Source organism: Tachyglossus aculeatus, chromosome 8 (genome assembly GCF_015852505.1).
Source record: "Tachyglossus aculeatus isolate mTacAcu1 chromosome 8, mTacAcu1.pri, whole genome shotgun sequence".
Lineage (NCBI taxonomy): Eukaryota > Metazoa > Chordata > Mammalia > Monotremata > Tachyglossidae > Tachyglossus > Tachyglossus aculeatus.
Window position 1 is genome coordinate 11,480,096 of NC_052073.1, and position 13,711 is coordinate 11,493,806.

Below are 13,711 nucleotides of genomic sequence, written 5' to 3' on the forward strand. Positions count from 1 at the left end.
TAGGCACAATTCTCCTGGTAAGAAAAAAATACACACAAAATCATCGGACTATGGGGCAATGTTGAGCGGCTTTATCATATTCCAAAGGTTTTTGATTCCAGAAGCCCTTAAAGCATAAATGAAATTCATAAACTAAATGAGAAAATTAAGGCATAGGAAGATAAGAAGCAAAAAAGAGAATATCAACACAAAACTAAATTATTTCCAGCTACACCCATGCAATTTTGTTTCGAACCATGAAGAAGCTCATGGAAAGAGCACGGGCTTGAGAGTCAGAGGGTGTGGGTTCTAATCCTACTTCTGCCAGTTTGCTGGGTGACCTTGGGCAAATCACCTAACTTCTCTGTGCCTCAGTTCCCTCTTTTGTAAAATGGGGATTAAGCCTGTGAGCCCCACATAGGACAACCTGATTACCTTGTATCTACCCCAGTGCGTAGAACAGTGCTTGGCACATAATAAGCGCTTAACAAATACCATTATTATCATTATTATTATTATTATTACATGCAGTTAGAGGCAGGATTTGATCCTAGGTTCTAATGAAAATTGTATACTTTTTCACACTGATCCTGGTTAAAAGAAATCTCTCCAAGCTTTGAGCACTTAAATAAGTTATTTTCTTTTTCTTTCTTTCTTTTTTTTTTTCTGACTCATGAAACAAAGTCAAAATGGCCTTATGGAAAGAGCACTGCACTGGGAGTCAGAGGATCCAGGTCCTAATTCTAGTTCTTCTCTCACCTGCTGTGTGATCATGGGTAAATTGCTTAACCTCTCTGAGCTCTGGTTTCCTCTTCTGTAAAATGAGGAGAAGATGCCTGTGTGGGATACAGACTGCGACTGATCTGATTATTAGCTCTCCTCCCCCCCATCCCCCCGTCCTACCTCCTCCCATCCCCACAGCACCGATATATATATATACTTGTACAGATTTATTACTCTATTTATTTTACTTGTACATATTTACTATTCTATTAATTTTGTTAATGACGCACATACAGCTTTAATTCTATTTGTTCCGACGATTTTGAATCCCATCTACATGTTTTGTTTTGTTGTCTGTCTCCCCCTTCTAGACTGTGAACCCGTTGTTGGGTAGGGACCGTCTCTATGTGTTGCCGACTTGTACTTCCCAAGCGCTTAGTACAGTGCTCTTCACACAGTAAGCGCTCAATAAATATGATTGAATGAATGAATAAATGAATTAGCATCTACTCCAATACAGGGTAAAATACTTTGCTAGATAGGAAGGGCTTAATATATACTATCATTATTTTTATTAAAAATAAGAATCATAATATGAATCCAAATCATAATAGCAATAATAATGATATTTATTAAGTGCTTACTACATGTCAAGCACTATCCTAAATGCTGGGGTATATCAAGCGCTTAATACAGTGCCAAGCGCTTAGTACAATGCTCTGCAAACAGTAAGCACTCAATAAATATGATTGAATGAATATGAGATTATGAGATCTGACACAGTCCCTGGCCCATTTGGGGCTCATGGTTTAAAAGGTAGGGAGAACAGGCATTTTAACCCCATTTTACAGATGAGGAAACTGAGGCCTAGAGAGGTTTAGAGACATTTCCAAGGTCACACAGCAAGCAAGTGGTGGAGCCGGGTTTCAAATCTGGGTGTTCTGACTCCCAAGGTATGCTTACCCAAGGAGGTTTTGTATTTATTGAGTGCCTACTGTGAGTAGAACACTGTACTAAGCTCTTCAGAAAGTACAATAGAAATAATAGACATGATTGCTGCATGGAGGAGTTTACAATCTAACGGGCGATTTACACAAATAATTTACAGGCATCGGTTTGTCCTTAAGTAATAGGGGATGTATGTGCTAGGGAGAAGAGTTGAAGAGGCAGTTGAACAGGATATGAATTGGGGAGATTAGGAATTAATCCAGGGGAGATGCCTGGAAGAGAATGGGATTTCAGAAAGGCTTTGAAGATGGTGGGAGCACTAGTCTGTCACATCTGAAGGGAGAGGAGATTCTAGGCAGGGGAAACTGAGCAAAGGGTCAGAGGTGGAAGAGACAAGAGTGAGGCATAACACGTAGGGTACTTTGAGAAGAAGGAAGAATGTGAGCTGGATTGTAGTGGGAGACAGCGTGGAGAAGTAGAAGAGAGAGAACAAATACAGTGACTTGTAGCCATAACAGGAATTTCATCTCACCGTTGCCACTTAATGACTGAACTGACTCCTTCTCTGTTCCAGAAGATACATTTTTGCACAGCCTGATTTGCCTACAAACCTACTGATTTGCAGACCACCCTCACGCTAGAAAGCATCTGTGTAACACAGTTGTGAACGAACTGACTACTTGGAGAAGGGAGGAGCAAATAAGTTAGTGGTGGCATTGATAAAAAGCTTTAAAATGGCAGAGAAAGGAGATCACCATATAATAATAATAATGATGGCATTTGTTAAGCACTTACTATGTGCAAAGCACTGTTCTAAGCACTGGAGGGGATAAAAGGTGATCAGGTGTCCCACGTAGGGCTCACAGTCTTAATCCCCATTTTACGGGTGAGGTAATTGAGGCACAGAGAAGTTAAGTGACTTGCCCAAGGTCACACAGCTGACAATTGGTGGAGTGGCATTAGAACCCATGACCTCTGACCCCCAAGCCCGTGCTCTTTCCATTGAGCGACGCTTATAAACTAGGATTGCATGGAAGGGGTCTACTGGAAAGAGGGCTGTTATTTGGGTTTCTGGTTACTTAATTCTTATTAGAGAATCATATTAGTGATTCTGGCTGGGATGGGGGCACTTATCCTAAACTTGTACCTGCTGGAGAATTTTTTAACTTTAAATCAGGACTCAGTGAGCTGCTGCAAAGGATCTGCTATCACCTTCCAGGTCAGTGACTGGCATTTTGCATTCCTGCATCTCTCATGGTAAGTTTTTTTCAGTCAATGGTCTTTACTGAGCACTTACTGTGCGCAGAGCACTGTCTTAAGCACTCAGGAGAGTGTCTACCAGTAGAGTTGGTAGACATGAACCCTGCCTACGTGGAGTTAACAGTCTAAAGGGGCAGACAGACATTAAAATAAGTTACAGATAGGGGAAATGACTGGGTACAAGAATGTAATAATAATGATGGCATTTGTTAAGCGCTTGTTATGTGCAAAACACTGTTCTAAGCACTGCTGAGGAACAGAATGTGACTGTTCCTCACTCTCATCACCAACCCCTTGCCCTGATTTCCCTCCCACTTCAGATGGAACCAATATCATCACTCTTCCCACTTTTCAAGCCATCCTAAAATCATATCTCCTCCAAGAGGCCTTCCCCAACTAAGCCCCCGTTTTCCCTCCTCTTCCATCGAAGTCTCCTCGGTACTTGGATATTTCCTCCTTGTTGTGGGCAGGAAATGTCTATGGTTACATCGTACTCTCCCATTCCTGTCTCTGAAGCTTATGTGAATTGTCAGAATCTTGGACACAGGAAGGAAGTAGTTGTGCAGGAGAGTTAGGAGACCCTACAAACCCTCCCTTGATCATACCAATCTTGCTCATCCTTGGCCCTCTTCCTCTCTTCACCTGCCACCCCACCTGACCTCTGGTGTGATCTTGGGCAAGTCACTAAACTTTTCTGTGCCTCAATTTTGTTATCTATAAGAAGAGGATTAAATACCTGTTCTTCCTCTTCCATTGATTGTGAGCCTCATGTGAAACAGGGCCTATATCTGTCCCGATTATCTTGTATCTACCCCGGTGCTTAGTACCTTGCTTTTCACCTAAATGCTCAATAAGTGCCACAATTATTATCACTGTTGTTAATATCATTGGCTACGCTGGAGAATCATTCAAACATCTGGATTCCTCCCTAGGTGCACAGTTACTGGTAAAAGGAAAAGGAAGTACTATCTTAAATGTATGTTTTATGAAAGGAAGACTCCTCCAGTCTCTGAGAGGATATATAAGGATGCCCATGATATTGTTAGACACCATAGGAGTTGGACATTCAAGATGTAGCTTCATTTTTTTTTTGCGGAGTCTGTCGTATTTTGCCCAGGTGTCTTCATTTCCTGTAATTTATTTCTAAATGATTTCACCTTGTGCTCATCAAGTGTTTCATCTGCTCTTGGGCTCTTTTGGCTGTCCTACATATGTCAGATCATTTCTGCAGTGTCAGATTATCCTCTCCTGCCGTCATGATTTGTGATCTCCACCATAGTTCTGTCTCTTTTAATTTTCTTCAAAAGATTCCCAGGTCACTTTTGGGCAATCACTCCATACGTGCAGCCTGCTGGTCAACTCTAACGAATCGGAGTCACCCGCTTACTTCCCGTGACACCGTTTTTACCTTACAAAACAGGGTTAATGGTAATCGGCAGAGCCCTGCTTCGTTGCTGTGGTGGAAGTGTTTTCTGAAGGGAACTTCAACCTATTTCTTATTCTGTCTTTATCATCTGAGGATTGAGGATGACTTCCTTTCTGGGGCAGCCAAATTAGTGGGGTTCTCCCATCCCCACCCCAGAGCAGCTTCTCTCTGGTTCCACGTAGCTCAGGCTAGGAACTGGGAAGCTTCATTCCTTCTTCAGCTGCTTCCAACAGGCTTTCCATTCCTGAGAGCCTCAAAAGCTACATCATCATCAATCGTATTTATTGAGCGCTTACGATGTGCAGAGCACTGTACTAAGCGCTTGGGAAGTACAAATTGGCAACATATAGAGACAGTCCCTACCCAACAGTGGGCTCACAGTCTAAAAGGGCGAGACAGAGAACAAAACCAAACATACTAACAAAATAAAATAGAATAGATATGTAGAAATAAATTAAATAAATAAATAAATAGAGTAAAAAAATATGTACAAACATATATACATATATACAGGTGCTGTGGGGAAGGGAGGGAGGTAAGATGGGGGGATGGAGAGGGGGACAAGGGGGAGAGGAGTCTTTGTACTGGTGGGAATAGTAGAACTTAGCCTGTGAGCTCCATAAATAACAGAGACTGTGTCTGACCCGATTATCTCTATCTACCCCAGCACTTAGTATGATGATTGGCACTTAGTAAGTGCTTAACAAAAACCGTAATTATTATTAGTAGTAGGGGTTTTAATAGAGCACCCATTTGGTGCAACACTTGAAGCAGTGTGGCTTAGCAGAAAGGGAGTCAGAGGACATGGATTCTAATCTAATGAATTTTACTTGTGCATATCTATTCTATTTATTTTATTAGTATGTTTGGTTTTGTTCTCTGTCTCTCTCTTTTAGACTGTGAGGCCACTGTTGGGTAGGGACTGTCTCTCTATGTTGCCAACTTGTACTTCCCAAGCGCTTAGTACAGTGCTTTGCACACAGTAAGTGCTCAATAAATACGATTGATTGATTGATTAATCCCACTTGCCTGCTGTGTGACCTTGGGCAAGACACTTCACTTCTCTGGGCCTCAGTTACCTTATCTGTAAAGTGGGGATTAATACTGTGAGCCCCAAGTGGGGCAACCTAACTTCCTTATATCTACCCTAGTGCTTACAACAGTGCTTGGCACATAGTAAGTGTTTAGCAAATGCTATTATTATTATTATTACTAATACACTGAACTAAGCACTTGAATAACTACCAGAAGCATGATAGCCATCCCCGACCTACAAGAAGCTTGCATTCTAATGGGGGACACAAAGAAAAATATTTGCAAATGGGGTGATCCAAACAAATACATTGACAGTACAATGATCATCCATTTCATAAGTGCTGAGGAAAGTTATAAGTAAAAATCTAAGTGCTTGAGGTGGGGATGGGTCATTGTGACTTGGAGTGTTGGGAGTTGATTAGCATATAATAATAATAATGATAATAGCATTTATTAAGCACTTACTATGTGCAAAGCACTGTTGTAAGTGCTTGGGAGGTTACAAGGTGATCAGGTTGTCCCATGGGGGGCTCACAGTCTTAATCCCCATTTTACAGATGATGGAACTGAGGCACAGAGAATCAATCAATCAATCGTATTTATTGAGCGCTTACTGTGTGCAGAGCACTGTACTAAGCGCTTGGGAAGTACAAGTTGGCAACATATAGAGACGGTTCTTACCCAACAGTGGGCTCACAGTCTAGAAGGGGGAGACAGAGAACAAAATAATAATAATAATAATAATTATGGCATTTATTAAGTGCTTACTATGTGAAAAGCACTGTTCTAAGCGCTGACACAACCAAATATACAAAACCAAACATATTAACAAAATAAAATAAATAGAATAGACATGTACAAGTAAAATAAATAAATAAATAGAGTAATAAATATGTACAAACATATATACATATATACAGGTGCTGTGGGGAAGGGAAGGAGGTAAGACAAGGGGATGGAGAGGGGGACGAGGGGGAGAAGTTAAACAGAGAAGTTAACTGACTTGCCCAAAGTCACACAGCAGACATGTGGTGGAGCCGGAATTAGAACCCATGACCTCTGACTCCAAAGCCCGGGCTCTTTCCACTGAGTCACACTGAACAGTGCTTGGCACATAGTAAGTGCTTAACAAATACTATCATTATTATTATTACTGTCATTGACGACTAGAGATACCCCTACCTCTATGTTTCCCTTGTTCTCTGTCTTTGGACATCACATCAGTACTGGAAAAACAACTTAAATTTGCTATATTCTAGAGTATCCACCCTGTTGGCTCCTACCTCAGTGAAGGAAGTTATGCTTAGCTTTCTAACCTCAGGGCCTTGTTCAGTGTAACTCCTTGCTCTATTCGCGAGAGGCCTTTTACTCTCTGTGGCCTTTCATCATCAATCGTATTTATTGAGCGCTTACTGTGTGCAGAGCACTGTACTAAGCGCTTGGGAAGAACAAATTGGCAACATATAGAGACAGTCCCTACCCAACAGTGGGCTCACAGTCTAAAAGGGGGAGACAGAGAACAAAACAAAACATATTGACAGAATAAAATAAATAGAATAGATATGTACAAGTAAAATAAATAAATAGAGTAATAAATATGTACAAACATATACAACAAAAGGAAATGTTGGAGGCTTCTAATAATAATAATAATAATAATTTTACTCTTCAGAGGACACGTTATTTCATCCTCTGGAGTCCTTTTGCCCTCTAAGACTGAGAAGCAGCATGGCCTAGTGGAAAGAGCGTGGGCCTGGGAATCAAAGGGCCTGGGTTCTAATCCTTGCTCGGCCAAATGCTTGCTGTGTGACCTTGGCAAAGTCACTTGACTTCTCTGTGCCTCGGTTCTCTTGTTCTCCCTCCTACTTAGTGAACCCCATGTGGGACAGGGGTTGTGTCCAACCCAATTCACTTGTATCTGCCCCAGCACTTAGAACAGTGTTTGACACATAGTAAGTGCTTAACAAAATATCTTCTTTTTTTTAAAAAAAAAGGAGAAATACTTTTATAGAGAAAATGAAGGCCTGGAAGCATTTTCCTGGCAATGAGCAGTGTCTGTGAGGTCAAATCAGAAGGGTAAATACCTACTGGAAACTGTTTTGAAATATCATTTGGAAGAATAAATATTAGGAAATATCTAGTGTCAGAGGAGAATTAGTGACATTTCGAAGGTTCAGATGCCATCTGGATCTGTGTCCCCTACTGATCCTCAAATCTGTAGCCATTGATAATCCAATGAATTCAGATAAATTTGTAATTAAAGAAAAAATCACTGGATAGCTAGAATCCTAACACTGTAATAAACAGATGTTTGGCATAAAACAATAAAGTGTGCTTTGAATTTATGATGATTCATTTATTGGTTGCAATTTTAAAAATTAATTTCATTAAAAACTTAATTCTGCTTTTCAGTGGCTTTCCTGCAACCTAAAAAAAATATAAATATTCTAATGCCATGCATGTGTATAGCATATATATGTCATATATATAATGCAAAGTAGGCAAAGATAATAATAATAATAATAATAATGATAGTAGTTGTTAAGCAGTTACTATTTGCCAAGCACTGTTCTAAGCACTGGGGAGATAACACTAGTGACTGTTACCTAAATCAATGAAAAAGAAGTTAGGAGTCAGTTTGCAAGTTCTACACTACACACCCAGAGGTTAAGGTTCCAGTCTTTATCTACAGACTCTGGATATGACGTGTCACTCTTTTTCTCTGTCTTATTATATTTTGATGGTATTTGTTGAGCACTTTCTTCGTGTCAGGCACTGCTCTAAGCTCTGGGGTGAATACCAGCTAATCTAAATTTGTAGTTAAAGAGAAAGTCACTGGATATCTAGAATCCTAACACTGTAATAAACAGAAGTTTGGCATAAAATAACAAAGTGTGCTTTGAATTTATGATGATTGACTTATTGGTTGCAATTTTTAAAAATTAATTTCATTAAAAACTTAATTCTGCTTTTCAGTGGCTTTCCCGCAACCTAAAGAAAATATATTCTAATGCCATGCATGTGTATAGCATACATATATGTCATGTATATAATGCAAAGTAGGCAAATATAATAATAATAATGATAGTAGTTGTTGAGCACTTACTATTTACCAAGCACTGTTCTAAGCACTGGGAAGATAACACTAGTGACTGAATCAATGAAAAAGAAGTTAGGAGTCAGTTTGCAAGTTCTACACTGCACACCCAGAAGTTAAGGTTCCAGTTTTTATCTACTGACTCTGGATATGATGTGTCACTCTTTTTCTCTGTCTAATTATTTTTTGATGGTATTTGTTAAGCGCTTTCTCCGTGTCAGGCACTGAACTAAGCTCTGGGGTGAATACCTGCTAGTCTGGTTGGACGCAGCCTCGGTGCCTCAGAGGACTGAGTCTTAATCCCCATTTTATTCATTCATTCTATCCTATTTATTGAGCACTTACTGTGTGCATAGCACTGTACTAAGTGCTTGGTACAGATGAGGTAACTGAGATGAGGTAACTGAGGCACAGAGGAGTTAAGTGACACACTTCAGCGGACAAGTGGTGGAGCTGGTTTCAGAACCCAGGTTTTCTGCCCCCCACCCCTTGCTCTTTCCATCAGATTGTGACGCTTCTCTCTTTGATGGGACATTCTGGTTGAGGATTTCTGTCTTTTACCCACTGAAAAATGTCTGATGGGATCCCCAAAGTCCTGCTTTTTGTTCTGCCGAAGGCTACCGTGGTAGTAGAGGAGAGAAGTGGAAAGAAAGTGGATGCTTCTTCCCCCTTATATCTGCCCTTCCCTCTCTCTGCCCCTCCTCGTGTAGACTGTAAGTTTGCTGTGGGCAGGGAATGTATTTATTGTCATATTGTACTTTCCCAAGCTCTTAGTATAGGATGCTGCACTCAGTAGCTGCTCAATAAATATGATTGAATGACTTCCTGTTTAACTCCCTACATCTCTGTCTGCGTTACTCGCTCTGTTTTCTGCCTGTACCTCTAACCTCTCTCCCTTTCACGTCATGGCAGTTCCTGTTCTAGGTTTGTTTTAGTCCCACAGCAGACTGAAAGGAATCTAGCCTTCCCTTGCTCCACTTTGGCGTTTTAAAACACCAGCAGTGAAGTGGAAGAATAGGAACAGAAGCTAAAGAAAGGGGACAAGAAGGAAAACGAAGGGGCAGGAGAGGAAAGAAGGGGAGCAGAAATTGTGGTGATTCTGGAAAACATGGAAGGGACGTGAGTGTTTCCAAGAACGAAGAGGTAGAATCGCAGAAGAAGGTCACAAGCAGCTGGGGTGGGATTGGCAGTTGTAGCTCATTGCAGGCAGGGAATGTGTCTGTTTCTATTGTACTCTCCCAAGCGCTTAGTGCAGTGCTCTGCACACAGTAAATGCTCAGAAAATACGATTGACCAATTGACTAGCAATGACAAAAGAGGGACCCATGGTCATCTTTGTTCCTTTCTGGTCTGTAAGCTCCTTGGGGGCAAGGAGAATGTCTGCCAACTCTATTCTGTGCCCTCTCAAGCACTTACTGCAGTGCTCTGCACACAGTAAGCGCTCAATAAATATGATTAATTGGTAGGGAAATGGGAGCCATGGACAATGAGAGGGAGAAGGACCTGTGGTTGTCAGGGGATGGGAAGCCAGGAAAACTGTCAGATGGGCCAAATGGTTCGATAGAGCAGCAAAACCATTCCTAGACTGTAAATTCCTTAAGGTCAGGGATGTTGTTTACCAGCTCCATTTTACCATACTCTCCTAAGCCTTTAATGCTGCACCCTTCAGTCAATCAATGATAATTACTGAGCATTTACTATGTACAAAGCGCTATACTAAGCTCTTGGGAGAATACAGTACAACAGAGTTAGCAGACCTGTTCCCTGCCCACAACGCTCTTGCAGTCTTGGGGGGTGGGGCAGACATTAATATAAATTAGTAATTGGTAATATATAATTTAACACAGTAAGTGCTCAGCAAATACCATTGATAGATGGAGCAAAATTCTATTTTGACTCACTGATGGCTGCAGTTCTTTAACAACCGGAGTTTCGTTTGGAATTGAAAATCGTTGCCCTTTGAGGGTCTCCCAAGAAAAATACTGTAGAATTCACTTTGTTGATAGCAGGACTATAATATAGTTTGATGTATTTATATTACTGATCACAGTGTTTCACTGCTATAGGACCTTAGCAATAATCGGGATGGAAGGAGTAAAGAGAGACCGTCATCTGGACATTTCCCCAAGGGAGATTTCATTTTCTTTCGATTGTCTTTGAGAACTGGGTATCGAGTCAACTGCTCTAACAGGGATCAAAATCTAGCTTTGAAGATGCATCTGGAAAGGAAATTATAATTCCTTAATTGTTGAAAAGTTTAAATTTTAGAGCCAAAGTTTGAAATATTCATAAATGACAGAGAGGAAAAGGTCGGCATTGAAATCTGTTTCAATAACAGATGGCTCCCAGAGTGAGCGGAGATCTAAATTCGTTCTCTGGGCTCAGCCGCTCTTCATAAAGATGGTCGTGTGGTTTATGACATCGGTAGAGCCCCTAGAGTGAATTACGGTTCAGCCTTGTATTCACTCTGGTGCCATCTATTATGCTACTGTGTATAATGTTGATTAGGAAGGTGTCTTTGATAGCTCAGTGGAGGAAAAGGAGCTTGTGTTAGAGGACAGAATTACAATAATGGTTAGAGACAAAGGTACATAAAAAGGGGGGTTCGACATTAACAGCCTTTTAAATTTGTGTGTAAGAACGTAGAGTTAGACTATATCAAGTCATTTAAAATCACACATTCAACATTCATGAACAAAAGATTTCCCTGCTTGTAAGTGCTCCCCAAATAATTCCTAGTTTAGACCAGCGCAGCAGACTTCCCAAATAATTTCATACTGGTGTACCAGGAATTTGTACAGGTTGGGAAAATACGGGGAGGAAGTGTGGTTGTCACTGGAATGCTGGAAATTACCAATAAAAGGAAAATGTGGGTCTCTTGTTAACTGAAAAGAGGCAGTGCTCTTGTTTCAAATAGGAAATTTGTTGAAGGATAAAGCGATTGGAAAAAGGACGAAAAATAGAATAAATGGTGTTAATAGAAAGCTCTAGGCAAATTGTGGTCAGTGTTTCTTATAGGTACAGATGTTCTATACTAAACCAAAAATAACCTAGATTGATTTATATGGAGTCGATATGTTCTCCTTTTACTTGTGAATGACAAACAGCATCACAGTACGTTAAATCAGAGAATGTGCTTTCCCTTGATTTTTTTAGGATGGGGAACCACCAAAGCACAAAAATCATTTACTTATTTACAGGTTCATATTAGAACCAGTTAAAGAATTTCCTATCAGAGCTGTCACAGTTCTCTCAAAAAGACAGTCACCTCAGAGAGCCTTGATATCAGTTTGTTTCTTGGTGATACATGTGACTCTCCCATATGTCAGAAGGAAGCATTTCTTTGCGCATGGTACTTCCAGAAAAGGTGTTTTGTCAACAAAAGTGCTGATTCCCCGGCTTCTGAATGCTATATTTAGAAATGACATTTACATTTCAGCAGATCAACAAACTTCCGTTTAGATACAGTCTCTGGGAGTACTGCAGTGAAGCGAGCATAATGTCTGCTTTTTCATTGTTCATCATTCTAAGTAGTAAGGGAAAAGCAAATGACCTCCAGTGTAGGTCTCTGGAGATGAGAAGTTTAGATAAAATCAGAAGGGTAATAATAATGACATTTATTAAACGCTTAAAATATGCAAGGCACTGTACTAAACTCTTGGGTTAGTTTAGATGTTAAACATAATGAACCCTAACTTTTTTTTGCTTCCAAATAGCATAGGTAATTTTATGCATCGTTTCCCACCCTCCCCCTTCCCCTGCCTTACAGGCCATACTTTTGGTTCTGAAACAGAAAGAAGTCATCCTGGGACCCTCGAGGAAAATCTCTGAAGATTGCCGAATTTGAATTCTGGAGATCCCTAGCGACCTTTGTAGATTACTGACACGGATGCAAGAGAGAATTTGCTTTCTACCCAGAAATAAGGTAGGTAGACATCGCTACCTTTTTTTTTTAAGTTAAGGCCTTGTTTCTTGGTTTTCTTATAGTGATTGGCGGTACTTTAGGAAGCGGTATTTTATCACCTCTCTGAAGTGTCATCTCCTTGTTCAGTGGAGAATCCAAGTAAGTGTCTATAATAACTGTGGTATTTCAGTGCTTATTTTGTACTAAGCACTTTACTAAGTGTTGGGGTGGAGAGATCATCAGGTTCCACATGAGGCTCACATTGTAAGTAGGAGCGAGAACAGGCATTGAACCCCCATTTTATAGGTGAGGGAACTGAGGCCCAGAAAAGTTAAATGACTTGCCCAAGGCCGTACATCAGGCAAGTGGCAGAGGCAGGATTAGAACCCAAGTCCACTGATCTTTCCACTAGGCTGTGCTGCTTCTTTGTAACAGAGTCAGAAGGTTGTGGGGTCTAATCCCAGTTCCTCCACTTGTCTGCTGTGTGACCTTGGGTAAGTCACTTAGTGTCTCTGGGTCTCAACTACCTCATCTGTAAAATGGCAATTGAGACTGAGCCCCATGTGGGCCCTGGACTGGTATCCCGAGCTTAATACAGTGCCTGGCACATATTAAGCACTGAATACCATTAAAAAAAATCTCATTTATTTTGTCCAAACTTTTAAAGTTCCGTAGGATATAAACAAGATAAATACAAAATGGTAGGATCATTTCAGTACTAAGTATTTCTATCCATATCCAGGATTCTCTTTCAAGTAATGAGCATCTGTTATCTCTTTTTGGCAATTAACATATATACCATTAGACGGTGATGTACACTGTTTCCCGTGTCCTATACAATTATCTTTTTCCCTGCCATACCTAATGAGATTTGTCTTGTGCAAGGCAAACCCCATTAGTCATAGATATTTAGGAAGTTTTCATATTCACTGTCAGCATGGTAATGTTGGTTTGACTGAGAATAATTCTTCTTTTGAAATAGAATAAGATCTCAAGGTAGGGTTCTCATTGTCTTGGTTTTCAAAGTAGTTTATGTCCCCTTCCCCTCAGCAAGCAGAGGCCAACTATTGTTTATTTTGGGGCCCATTTGTAACATAGCAACAAGTCCAATGACTTACACCAGCCAGGCACTGTCACTTACTGATCATTTTGCCAGTTAATCGATGAGCCCAGAGAACACTAGATTGAAGCTTGATGGACAGTGAGAGGAAATTTCAGGTTTTCATGAGGTCAAAGAAGTGAAGTCTTCATTCCTGATTTAACTGTCTCTTGTAGTGAATTGAATAACCACAATTCAAATTCCAATCTTCAAAATAGCTGACAAACTGAAGAAAATAGG